At 37.0% G+C, this 11,039-nt stretch overlaps 1 pseudogene; it reads right to left on the minus strand.

Annotated features, from left to right (window-relative positions):
* Positions 1–4,288: 4,288 nt before the first annotated feature.
* Positions 4,289–4,387, minus strand: LOC138810655 (U6 spliceosomal RNA; annotated as a pseudogene).
* Between the last annotated feature and the right edge of the window lie 6,652 nt (positions 4,388–11,039).

An 11,039-nucleotide genomic window follows, 5' to 3' on the forward strand; every position in this document is an offset into this window, starting at 1 on the left:
CATTACCCATGCATTGCTTAGAAGTGTGCTGTTCAATTTCCATGTATTAGAGTAATTTCTGCAGTATGCTTTGTTATTGAGAACTATCTTGATTCCACTGTGTTCAGATAGGATACAGGGGATTATGTCAATCTCCTTGAATTTTGCTTAAGTTCCTTCCATAAACTATGATATGGTCTATTTTGGAGATAGTACCATGAGCTGCTGAGAAGAATGTGTACTGTGTTGTTTTTAGGGTGAAATACTTGGTAAATGTCAGTTCTGCTTGAAGTATGGCCTCACTTAATTCAGTAGTTTCTTTTCCAGTCCTCTGGTTGGTAGACTTGTCCTTTGGTGAGAGTGGGGGTGTTAAAGTCTCCTAGTATTATCCTATTGGACTATTTTATTCCGTAAGTTTTCGAGTATTTGCTTAACATATTTGGGTGCACCAATGTTTGGGGAATGTAAGTAGATGATGGTAATATCCTCTTTATATGTTGTTTCCTGTATTAATATGTAGTGTCAATCCTTGTCTTTTTGTATTAATTTTAATGACAAGTTTATTTTGTCAGATATCACAATTGCTACACCTGCTTTGTTACTAGGGATATTTGATTGTTAGATCCTTTTCCAACCCTTCACTCTGAGTTTGTTTGCATGTATGGCTTAGAGGTGGGTCTCCTGAAGGCAACTGATGGATGGGTCATGTTTTAGGATCCAATCTGCAGTTCTTTTTCTTTTGATTGGTGAATTAAGCCCGTTAATCTTAAGAGATAGTATAGAGAGATGCATTATGGTCACTGTTTTTCTTCTTTCCTTTCCTCATGTGCTTGCTTAGATAGACTTCAATTAATGCCTGTCTGGGTGCAGGTCCCTGTTCCTGGTTGCTATTCTCAGGTTGTGTTCCACCTCTTAGTAGTCTTCGTAATGCTGGCTTAATGTTTATGTATTAATTTAGTTTTTCCTCGCTATTAAAAATTTTCAGTTCTCCATCGAAAATGAATGCTAGCTTTGCCAAGTATATCCGACTGGGTTGGCAGTTATTGGCTCTCAGGCAAATATCTTACTTTCCCAGGCTTTCTTGCATTCAGTGTTTGTGTGGAGAGATCTGTAGTGATTCTAATATTTTTCCTGTTGTAGTATAGCTCCTTCTTCATTTTTGCTGCATGCAAGATTGTTTCCTTATCATTCAGATCTATCATTTATACTATAAGGTTTCTAGAAGTGTTTCTCCTGGGATCCTGCTTGTTAGGTGTTCTATATGCTTCTGTTATGTAGGTAAGATGTTCTTTTTTGAGATGGGGAAATTTTTCACCGATTATCTTGTGGAATAGGTGTTGCATTCCCTTGCTTTGATATTCCTCACCTTCGCATATGAAGGTTAAATTTCTTGGCACTATCTGCTTGCTCTTGAATTTCCCTTTGGCATAATTTAAGTGATTTTCCCATATCTGTCATTTTTTGGTCCAGTTGATGTATTCTGTCTTCTGTATCTGACATTCTACTTTCCATATTATTCACTCTATTAACTGTGGCTTCCATGGTGGTTCTCATGGAGGAAATCGACTTATTTATGGATTCGATGTTGGTTTTCAAAATACTAACCTTACTTCTTAATGAATTGTGTACTGCCTCTATTTTGTCACTTATCTCAGGGCTTACTGAGGTCTGTGCTGCCTCTATTTTTGCATGCATCTCCTGTTTGATGTCCAGCATCTCTTTCGATATTTCGATCCTGTGTTCTTTCAATTTCTGGTCTATTTCTCACTTTATTTCTTGAGTAATTGCCTCCAGCACCTCTTGGATGCAGTGTTTGTCTTCCATTCCGGCTTTGCTCCCACTGGGACTCTCCCCTGGGTGGCTGCTGGCTTTTAGAGATAGCTTGCTATCCTAGGTGTTGATAAACCTTGTAATTTTTCTCTGTGATTTTCTCATGGGGATTCAGGGATTATTGCAGACTAATCTGAAATTTTGTTTTGGTCAATAGATGTCTGTCTTTGCTTGGTTACTGTTTCTGTGCAGGTAGAGAGAATCTGTACCTGATCTCAGTTGTTGGGGGCCAACCTCTAGCTGCTGGTCTGACCCACACAGAGTTATCGGCTCTCTGCTGTAGATCACTGGCAGTTCCTGCCGTTAGAAGGGTTGAGCAGCCTACACTGCTCCTGTTTGTTCCTACAGGTGCTCTTGGCGAGTTCGAATGTGCTGGATGTACTCTCCCAGATGCTGGAGTCTGTTATGGGCTCCTGATGTTTTGTTTTATTTTACTTTTTTGGCTAGTTTGGGCTTCAACTCTGGGCTTGGGTGCTGTACCTGAGCTCTTCAGCTGAAGGCTGGCACCCTACCATTTGTCCCACAGCAACAGACCTGGTTCTTTCTGCTTATGTGTTGCTGAGGAATCAGATCCAGGGCCTCCTGCACCTAAGAAAGCACTGTACTGCTTAGCCACCTTACCAGCCTGAGCTCCTGACTCTTATCAGGTGCTGGCAGCCTGTGTTGTCCAATTCCTAGCCTAGAATATATGCGTCGGGTTCTTGTGGGGTTTGGGTTTCTCTTGTCCTGAACTCCCCGGGTCTTTTGCTGTCACAGGCATGATTCCCAGGGGGTGCAGTTCCCTGTTTTTCTCCCCTCTGCTGAGGTGTATGCTCAGCTTCTGATTTCAGTTGGAAGACGTTGGTTATGTTGCTCAGGCACCATGTCCCCAGGCCTGGTCCCGGCCCCCAGCCTGGGGCACACCGGTTGGAGTGCTGCTGTGTATCCCACCTAGATTATGCAGCCTGGAGTACACAGTTCAAATTTCTTCCACCATTGGGTGTCTAGACCCAGGGGCGCTGTTCATGGCTTGGGCGTTTAATCTCCCTTCCAGGGTCTCTCTTGTTCTAGCCTGGCCAGCTTAGTGTGCTCCATGGGCTGGTGGAGCTCTTGAACATTTTCTAGTTTTAGTGGGTCCTGTGGTGCAGGTTTTGGGGTAGGGGGACTGGCGATTTCCACCAGCTCTGGTCTCCCTTGAGGAATATACTCTCCCCTGCAGGGTACTCACCCTGTAGCTAGTTGTTGTTTTTGTGTTGTGTTGTGTTGCTGGTTGCCGTTGCAGTCAGAGTTCAATTGAGGTGGTTGTGGGCTGGCCTGAGAGGTGGTGGCTCTGTGTGTTTCTCTTCTGTCACTGCCTCCATTGATGCTATTCTGGTCCACTCCACGGGATGGGCCTCTGGCCTCCACCGGAGGGGTGGGGGAGGTGCCTCTGTGCAGGTTCTGGGCTCTGGGGTTTGTCTCTGCACTCTCCAGATCAGCACCAGTTCCTTTCAGTTCTTCTGCTCTGGTGTTCTGTGGGCATCTAGTGTATCTCTGGGGTTCCTGCAATGGGGCCAAATGGCTTTGGCGGAATGGAGCCTTTCTGCTCAAACAGAGAGTGAGGGATAGGGGTGGGATCATTGTGTAAGCTCCCTGCTTGGAGGTTTCTTCATTCGTCACAATCAGCGGGTCTGACACTGGTACCTCAGGGGGCTTTGGTGCGGGTGATCTGCAGAGAGCCCTCTGTGTCTCTGGGACACAGGCAGCTCCCACCGGGCTGGGCTGGCCATGGCTTGGCACACTGCTGTGTGGCCAATAGACATTGGGGAAGGGGTCTTCACACCTCTCTGTTGTGAAATTCTTCTTTTTAACTTTATTTTTTGTTTTTTCTCTGCTTCCTGTTTTTCTCTGGATGTTGGTCTTTTTGTTGTTGTTGGTCTCTTGGGGAGATTAAACATTGGAACTCCAACTCTCTTTTTGGTTGGGGTGAGCTGTGTCATTCCTCTACTTCCCCGTCGCCATCTTGGTCCCCCTCGAGTTTTTGCTTTTTTTAAATCAGAAATAATTTTAATTTATCTGTTGAAATGAGTACTAAAACAACTAAAGATATTTCTGGTGCTTATATGAAAAATTATACTTTAAAATATTCTGTATTCTGTTTGTATAATGCCCATAATCTATTTTATTCTTTCCTAGATATAAGACTTTGAATACTACATTGTTTTATACTATATAGGTTCATTAATAAATGGATCCTTTCAGATTGCATTCCATACAGAAACAGTTTAAGATTCCTTTTTTACTAGGTCCTTATAGTATATTACTTTGGAATAAAATGGCAATGTTGTCTAATTTTAAAAATTTTATAAAGATTATGATATGTAAAGGGTTTTCTAAGGCGAAGATTTAATACACTGATATCAAACTAACTTTTATTTATATGAATTACATGTATTGTTACACTGTTAATTTGTAATCAACTTTTTAATAATTGTTTTTCATTTCTAGCATCTGAAGAATGAAAAATAAGGAATAATTCACAGATTTTCATATCATCCTGTGCAATTGCCATGTTAATCTCTGTATTGTTGTAATTTGGGTATATGTGCTTCTGAAGAATGTAATGTTCTCTAAATTTAGGTAGTTAATGATGCAATCTTTTACAGGATTATATCCTTGGGTGCCTATTTGTAACAAAAAAACTTTAATGTTCCTAACAATGCTACTGATCTTATTTCCTTAAAATTCTGTGTATAATGGAAAATAATTATATTGTTCAGTCGAATGCTCACGTTTGCAATTCTTTTGTCAATGATTATTTTAAGTCTTTTTCATTTTAGTTTTAATCATACTTTGAAGCATTTTTAGCTAGGTCCAAAGAGGATGGCTTTTTAAAGGACTTATTTATCCAACTGAGTTAACTCTGTAGAGCTAATGGATTCAAAGAAATCCTTGCTTAAGAGCTCCTTCTAAAATTCTGCAGCTGAAAATTTCCCAAATGAGGTATTATTGGCACCAATGTCTACCTGACACTGTATCCTTCTTCCATGTAGGTTCAGACCAACCAGAATATCTTACCTTGACAGCGTAAATTGTCTTACTTGAACAAAACAAATCTTAGTTACAAGGCATCATAGAAAGATGAACATTTCAGACAGAACTGTTCAGAGTAGAAGTTTTTTTATCAAAATATAATTGTTCATTATACCTACCATTTCAAAAGTAGCTAAATCCAAGAAGGTGAAAAAATTGTTCATATGCATGATTACTTAATGTCCTGGCCTGTCTACCTTCCAACCAGGCAGGAACTTACACTACTGCCTTTCTATCACCAAATATTTTCATAGCTCCAGGATAAGTCCATATGTTTCTCCTTGTTAATAGTCCTTAAATTGGTAATGTTTCCTCTTGCCTCCAGTCTGTAAATCTACAAAAGGTAAAGGTTTAAGTCTAACTCTACCAAACACTGAGGTAGAGATAATGGAATAATACTTTAAAACAGAGTTGCTTTTGATACCCTAACGACAACAGAACAATGTAAAACATGTTCCCTTTTTTATTATATTATATATAGTTATATATTTTATATTTGTATGTGCTGATTTTATATTTCACACAGTGAAAATTAATAGAATCAATTGATAATTTGACAAATAAATTGATATTTATTTATCCCAATAAATAGTATTGGAATATAAATAATTAGGTTTAGAATATATATTAGAATATAAAGAGTATCATTGCAATGTCTTCGGTATAAACTTGTGATACCTTCTAAGTGTTCATGGTCTTCTGAATTCACATTGTTAAAAATCAATGTTGTTTTCCTCCAATGTATAAGAGATTTTTCTCTGATGCCCTGTTTATTGTTTTAACTCGCTGCCCCAAACTGTTTTTCTCCATATTTCTGAAGCATTCCTACAGATTATACTCCAATTTTGCTGATATGATATCTAAAAGACATTATTCTTCTATAGATCCATGGGTCCTAGTATCTTATGGCCGAATTACCTGCATCATCAGATAACAGGGGCTAGACTTCTCACCTAGTCCCTGCAGAAAGTAACTGAAAATCCATCTCAATTTCTCATTTCTTATAATATTTCAGGGCCCCAATTCCTTGAGATACAAGAATTAGCAGCAAGAAATTGTGTAATGCAAGGCAACTTAAAATGAAAGATGAGGTCACAAAATCGAGAGAAAGTACTGTATTTCAAACTCAATTTATAGATGACCAGCCCATATGAGTGAACAAGATCATAAGGTTTCACAAGATTATTTTTAATACCCCTCCCGTAATGATTAATGTAATATTTAAGTCCAGCATATGTGAGCCCAAAAAATAGTTCCTGGAAGGATAGATCCATGATTGATCTACCAAGCCAGGAAAACTTGAATTAGAGGTCAAATATAATTCAGCAAAACATTAATTGAGAAGATCGCTTGTGCTTCAAAACACTGGTACTTTAGTACAACTTGGTTCTGTGGTACAACAATGTTGTCATTCTCAAACCAATGATAACCTACATTTAATCTCCTGAAAGTGTATTCCTTTTCAAATAAACTTTTTGAAATAACACTTGCCAAAATAACATTTGATAAGTATATGACACTTAGTGACATTACAAGTTTTTCAAGTGTAGGGAGCAAGTCACAATAGAGTTGATTTATTTACCCAGCACTAATGCCAAACAGGTTCAACCATTCATTAAAGTGTAGAAACAGTACCATGCACCATTTGTGTTGTTCAATAGGTGCCTTCCAGAAATTTGTTAAATAGATCAGCCTCCCATATTTCAACCCCAAACGTTAGCTAATAAAGTAAATTACATCACTTAATAAGGGACATTTTAAAAAGTCACAAATACTTGCCTTATCATATGTTGTTTTGTTTACACTCTGTCTAACATAGTAAGAAATATGTCTTTAAGTCTTGAATATGGGTACTCATCTGAGATGTGACAAAATCTATCTTCTATTTCTATCATATTTCTCTATAGTAGTAAATGTTAATTTTCTTCTTTTTCCAAAACTTAGTCTTATCCCATGTAAAATAAAATAATCACACACCATTGTACAAAGCCATTTATAAAGATTGGTAGTTAAGAATACATTCAAAGCCATTTTTAAACTTTCTTGTTGACTAAAGATTAATCTTCAAATGGATGAGTATGTAACCATGTCTAGGTGTTTCAAGTCTCCAGTCTTGCAAATTTTTATTGCAGATGAATGACTTATGGAAATATAAGCTTACATCAGTTCAAGTATATGCAGGACTGAAACTCCATGGAATGTATATAAACCTTTCAAAGTATTAACAGAAAGTTTAACAGAATGACTATCAGGAAGTTGAAAAGAGAGAGGAATAATAGTAAAGACATAGAATGAATGAAAAATGGAACAAGGTGCAAGTACAGCTAGAATACTCAATGTACATATTTGAGAAAGGAAATGGTAAATCGGAAATAAATCTTGTAGAAGGGGTTGGGTGAGAATGATAGAAGGAGTCACTGTGATCCAGGAGCAATGGCTAATTAGGTGGACATATTTAATTGTAAGACACTTGCACAACCTTTGGAAATTCATTTAAAAAATAAAAACAAACAAAAAGACACAAAAATCACAACCAAACAGAAATTTCTATAGAGTATGAATATGACCTCTCAAAAATTTTAAGAAGTTAATGGAGGGAAATCTTGATAAAAGCAAACAAAACTGGTCCAAGTAGCAGTTTGGCCTAGGGGAGGATTCTGAACAGATTTAAATAGATTATCTAAGGTTATAAATCACCTATATCTGCTGCAAATATTATCTTTCTTCTATGAGTTCTCTTTGGCTGAACTGGATACTCCAGTCCTGAGCCACAATTGATAGCTTGTGAGGATGGAATGGAAGAAGCAAGATGAAGAACCCATTACTCCACTGTAGAGAAAACAATCCTCTATTTTTTCTCTCATCTCTCTTCACTACTTTTTATTCATATTTTTAGGTCAATTCATTTTGAATTACATTTTCCTTCTTTATTCTGGCAAATAATTAGTCAAATAATTCACTAAATATTATTTGCCATTTTTTGATTATGCAGTTTAATTGACTAAGCGAGTCCATTCAACTTTCCTCTTGCATTTGGTTGCCATGAAACAATATCTATAGTGATGAGGACAAATCTAAGTAAAATTTGTCTCCAGAAAACCAGTCCAAGAAGCTGGGAGCACAAATACTTGGCTATATTTTTTTTCTTTTTTCTTTTACCTTGAAAGTCTACTTGTGTCTAAATTGCCCAGAAAAATAAGTACTCCATCACTTTTTGTTTCAATCAATTCTAACCTCAAGGATATATTTTGCTAACAAGATGCATAGAGGAAACCAAAAAGTACTCCCTTTTTATCTTCTCTCTTAAGACTGTCCTTAGGTAACATATCAGGAACAGTGAAGTTATTCTTTGCAAAATTATTTGAATTTATTATTTTCTCTTGTTCTTGCATTTGCTCACCAAGATGTATGGAGAAGAATAGAGTTAAATCACCCATACCTTGGAAGACAGGTCTATAACAAAAGGACAACACTTCTGTGTCCTACTTCTATGTCCTCCTCTTAGCTATTTCCTGATTTCCAATTAATCACAGCTTCTTGGCTTCAAGTATAGTGAAGCCTCAGCCACTGTACATCTTCATAGTTTCTCTTTTAATACTCTTTTAAGTTGCCTCATTTGGATGTGGAATTTATTTTCATGTCTTCATTCAATCAGTTCTGCATTCTAGTGAGTCAAATAGGCTCTGTAAAATCACTTTAGGTAGCAAAAATATTAAGACAATCTGTATCAAAAAGTTTTGGCCTCCCTCTAATGCTGAAGACAATACACTTAGGTAGGGCTTCTAAGAACACTATTTTCTAAACTTTCCCATATGCTAAATTCTTTTCTGAAACCAAAACTTTTTTTTTTTTTTGCGGGGGGTCCAGTCATGGGGCCTGAAACTCTGGGCCTGGGCACTGACCCTCAGATCTTCAGCTCAAGGCTAGCGCTCTACCACTTGAGCCACAGTGCCACTTACAGCTTTGTTCTTTTGCTTATGTGGTGCTGACGAATCAAACCCAGGGCCTTATGTATGCAAGGTAAGCCCTCTACCACTGAGCCACCTTCCCAGTCCTTGAACCCGAAACTTTTTGGCTTATGTAGAGAATTCTTCACTATCTCATGTCAATAAAGGTATTATATTTTGTGAGCCACTTAGAAATATGAAATCATTGGTTTGACGTACCCAATCAGATTTTTTTCTGTATGTCACTTCTTCATGTGCAAAGACATTGTGGAAAGTATTACAAACAGAAAAGTGTAAACCCAATACCTTCTTTCATTGTAGAGGGCATTTTCTCCCTAAATATTTTGAACCCAATTATCTTTTTTTTTTTTTATTGGGGGGGAGGGGGTCCGGCCTTGGGGCCTGAACTATGGGCCTGAGCGCTGTCCTTCAGCTCTTCAGCTCAAGGTTAGCACTTTACCACTTGAGCCACAGCACCACTGCCGGCTTTTTTCTTTTTGCTTATGTGGTGCTGACGAATCAAACCCAGGGCCTCAGGCATGCAAGGCAAGAGCTCTACCACTGAGCCACCTTCCCAGCCCGACCCAAATTATCTGTTTGATAATTAAAGGTTAATTCACAAATTTTGATGTCTTTTTTTTTAAGAATTTGAATTTAAATTGTACTACAACCTTGTTGCACACCGTGAGAGTATATTTCCTGGGTAATGACAATTCTCAAGGGAACCTACAGGATTAAAGCAAGTTTTCTGAGGTTTGTTTGTTTAGTGTGAAAAAGAACCATCTTTAGTCACATTGCTTCCTCTCTACTAAGTCTCCATGGATTTCTTTGAATGAAAGCCTATTTTCCCAGGCAATTTTAAATTTTCTGAATAGGCTAAGGTGTTAAAAATTTTGAACAATTAAATTTTACCTATCATAACTTTAAAACTCTTTTGAAATTCCTTTATCAGAATCACGAATTCACCAATCCTAATACCACCTTAACCACCAAAAAGTTAACATGTTGTTTTCATGATTTAGTGTTTATGCAACTATTATTTTCCAGTGGCATTGTTATGTGTGTATATGACCATATAAGCTGATGCTGAGAAAAATGAACTCCAAGATATGGAAACAGATTTTTATTTGTGGTGTTTTTTTGATGTACTATGTAATTGCTATTTGTTTTAGGATTTTCCCTATGCTTTCTCCCTGCTGTATTTGATTTTGGTACCCTGTGTATTGTGTATACATTTACCTTAACTAGGGAAGGGAAGAGAAACAACAAAATGGTGAGAGAAAGCAGAAAGGCAAACCAATGCAATAGCAATACTCATAAGACGATATGTCGGAAATGTACATTACAACTTGTGAGGGGGAAAGGGGGGAAGGAAACTATGAGAAAAATGAGGGAGAGGTAAAAAGTTTGAAAAGTTATGCATTCACTACCTTACAATTACAGTAACCACACTGTACATCACTTTGATAATAAAATTTTTAAATAAGCTGCATAAAATATAATTTCACTGTATTGGTATAGTAAATATTATTCTTTACGTATTAACTTTTTAAAAATCAAAACTATTTGACATATAATTTGAATTAACTACCCTTTCTTTATCAGAGGGACATCTACTTGAATATTATCCATCTAGACAATATTTTCACAATATACTTGCCAATATTTTGAAAAAAGAATAAATTTAGTACTTTCTTATACTAAAACTGAAAAGAGATTAATTAAATGGAAACCCGTAACTTTTAAAAGTAAATAAGTTGTTAAAAGAACAGAATATATGTGTTATTCAAAATTCCTATGACTCATTTTCATTTTAAAATTCTCAACATTCCATACCTCAGAGATTCAAAACAGTACCTGTTTGCATGTTATAAAATTCTGCAGTAAATACAGTTTCCAATTGGGTGTTACAGATTGAGAATTCAACAGAAAAATAGCCACATTCTTATAGAGGATAAGACTATTAAGCATCTGTAACAATTAATTCTTCAAGAGAAAGCAATTGTTTATCAGAGAAAGCTTTATTTCTATGACCATCAATCCCAAGATTTATGTCATAAAGTCATCCTAGACCAACAGTTTCCATCTTGTAAGGTGCACCTTAAAATTCCTTAATTCACATCATGAATAGCTTAACTCTATTGTGAAAAAATACTACACCTCTGCTAATGTGATGCCCTCCTTGTTCTGGAAAGAACGACACAATAAACTGAGCTGCATCATTTTTCCCCC

This window comes from Dipodomys merriami, unplaced genomic scaffold (assembly GCF_024711535.1).
Source record: "Dipodomys merriami isolate MVZ:Mamm:240054 unplaced genomic scaffold, mDipMer1.0.p SCAF_504, whole genome shotgun sequence".
Classification (NCBI taxonomy): Eukaryota; Metazoa; Chordata; class Mammalia; order Rodentia; family Heteromyidae; genus Dipodomys; species Dipodomys merriami.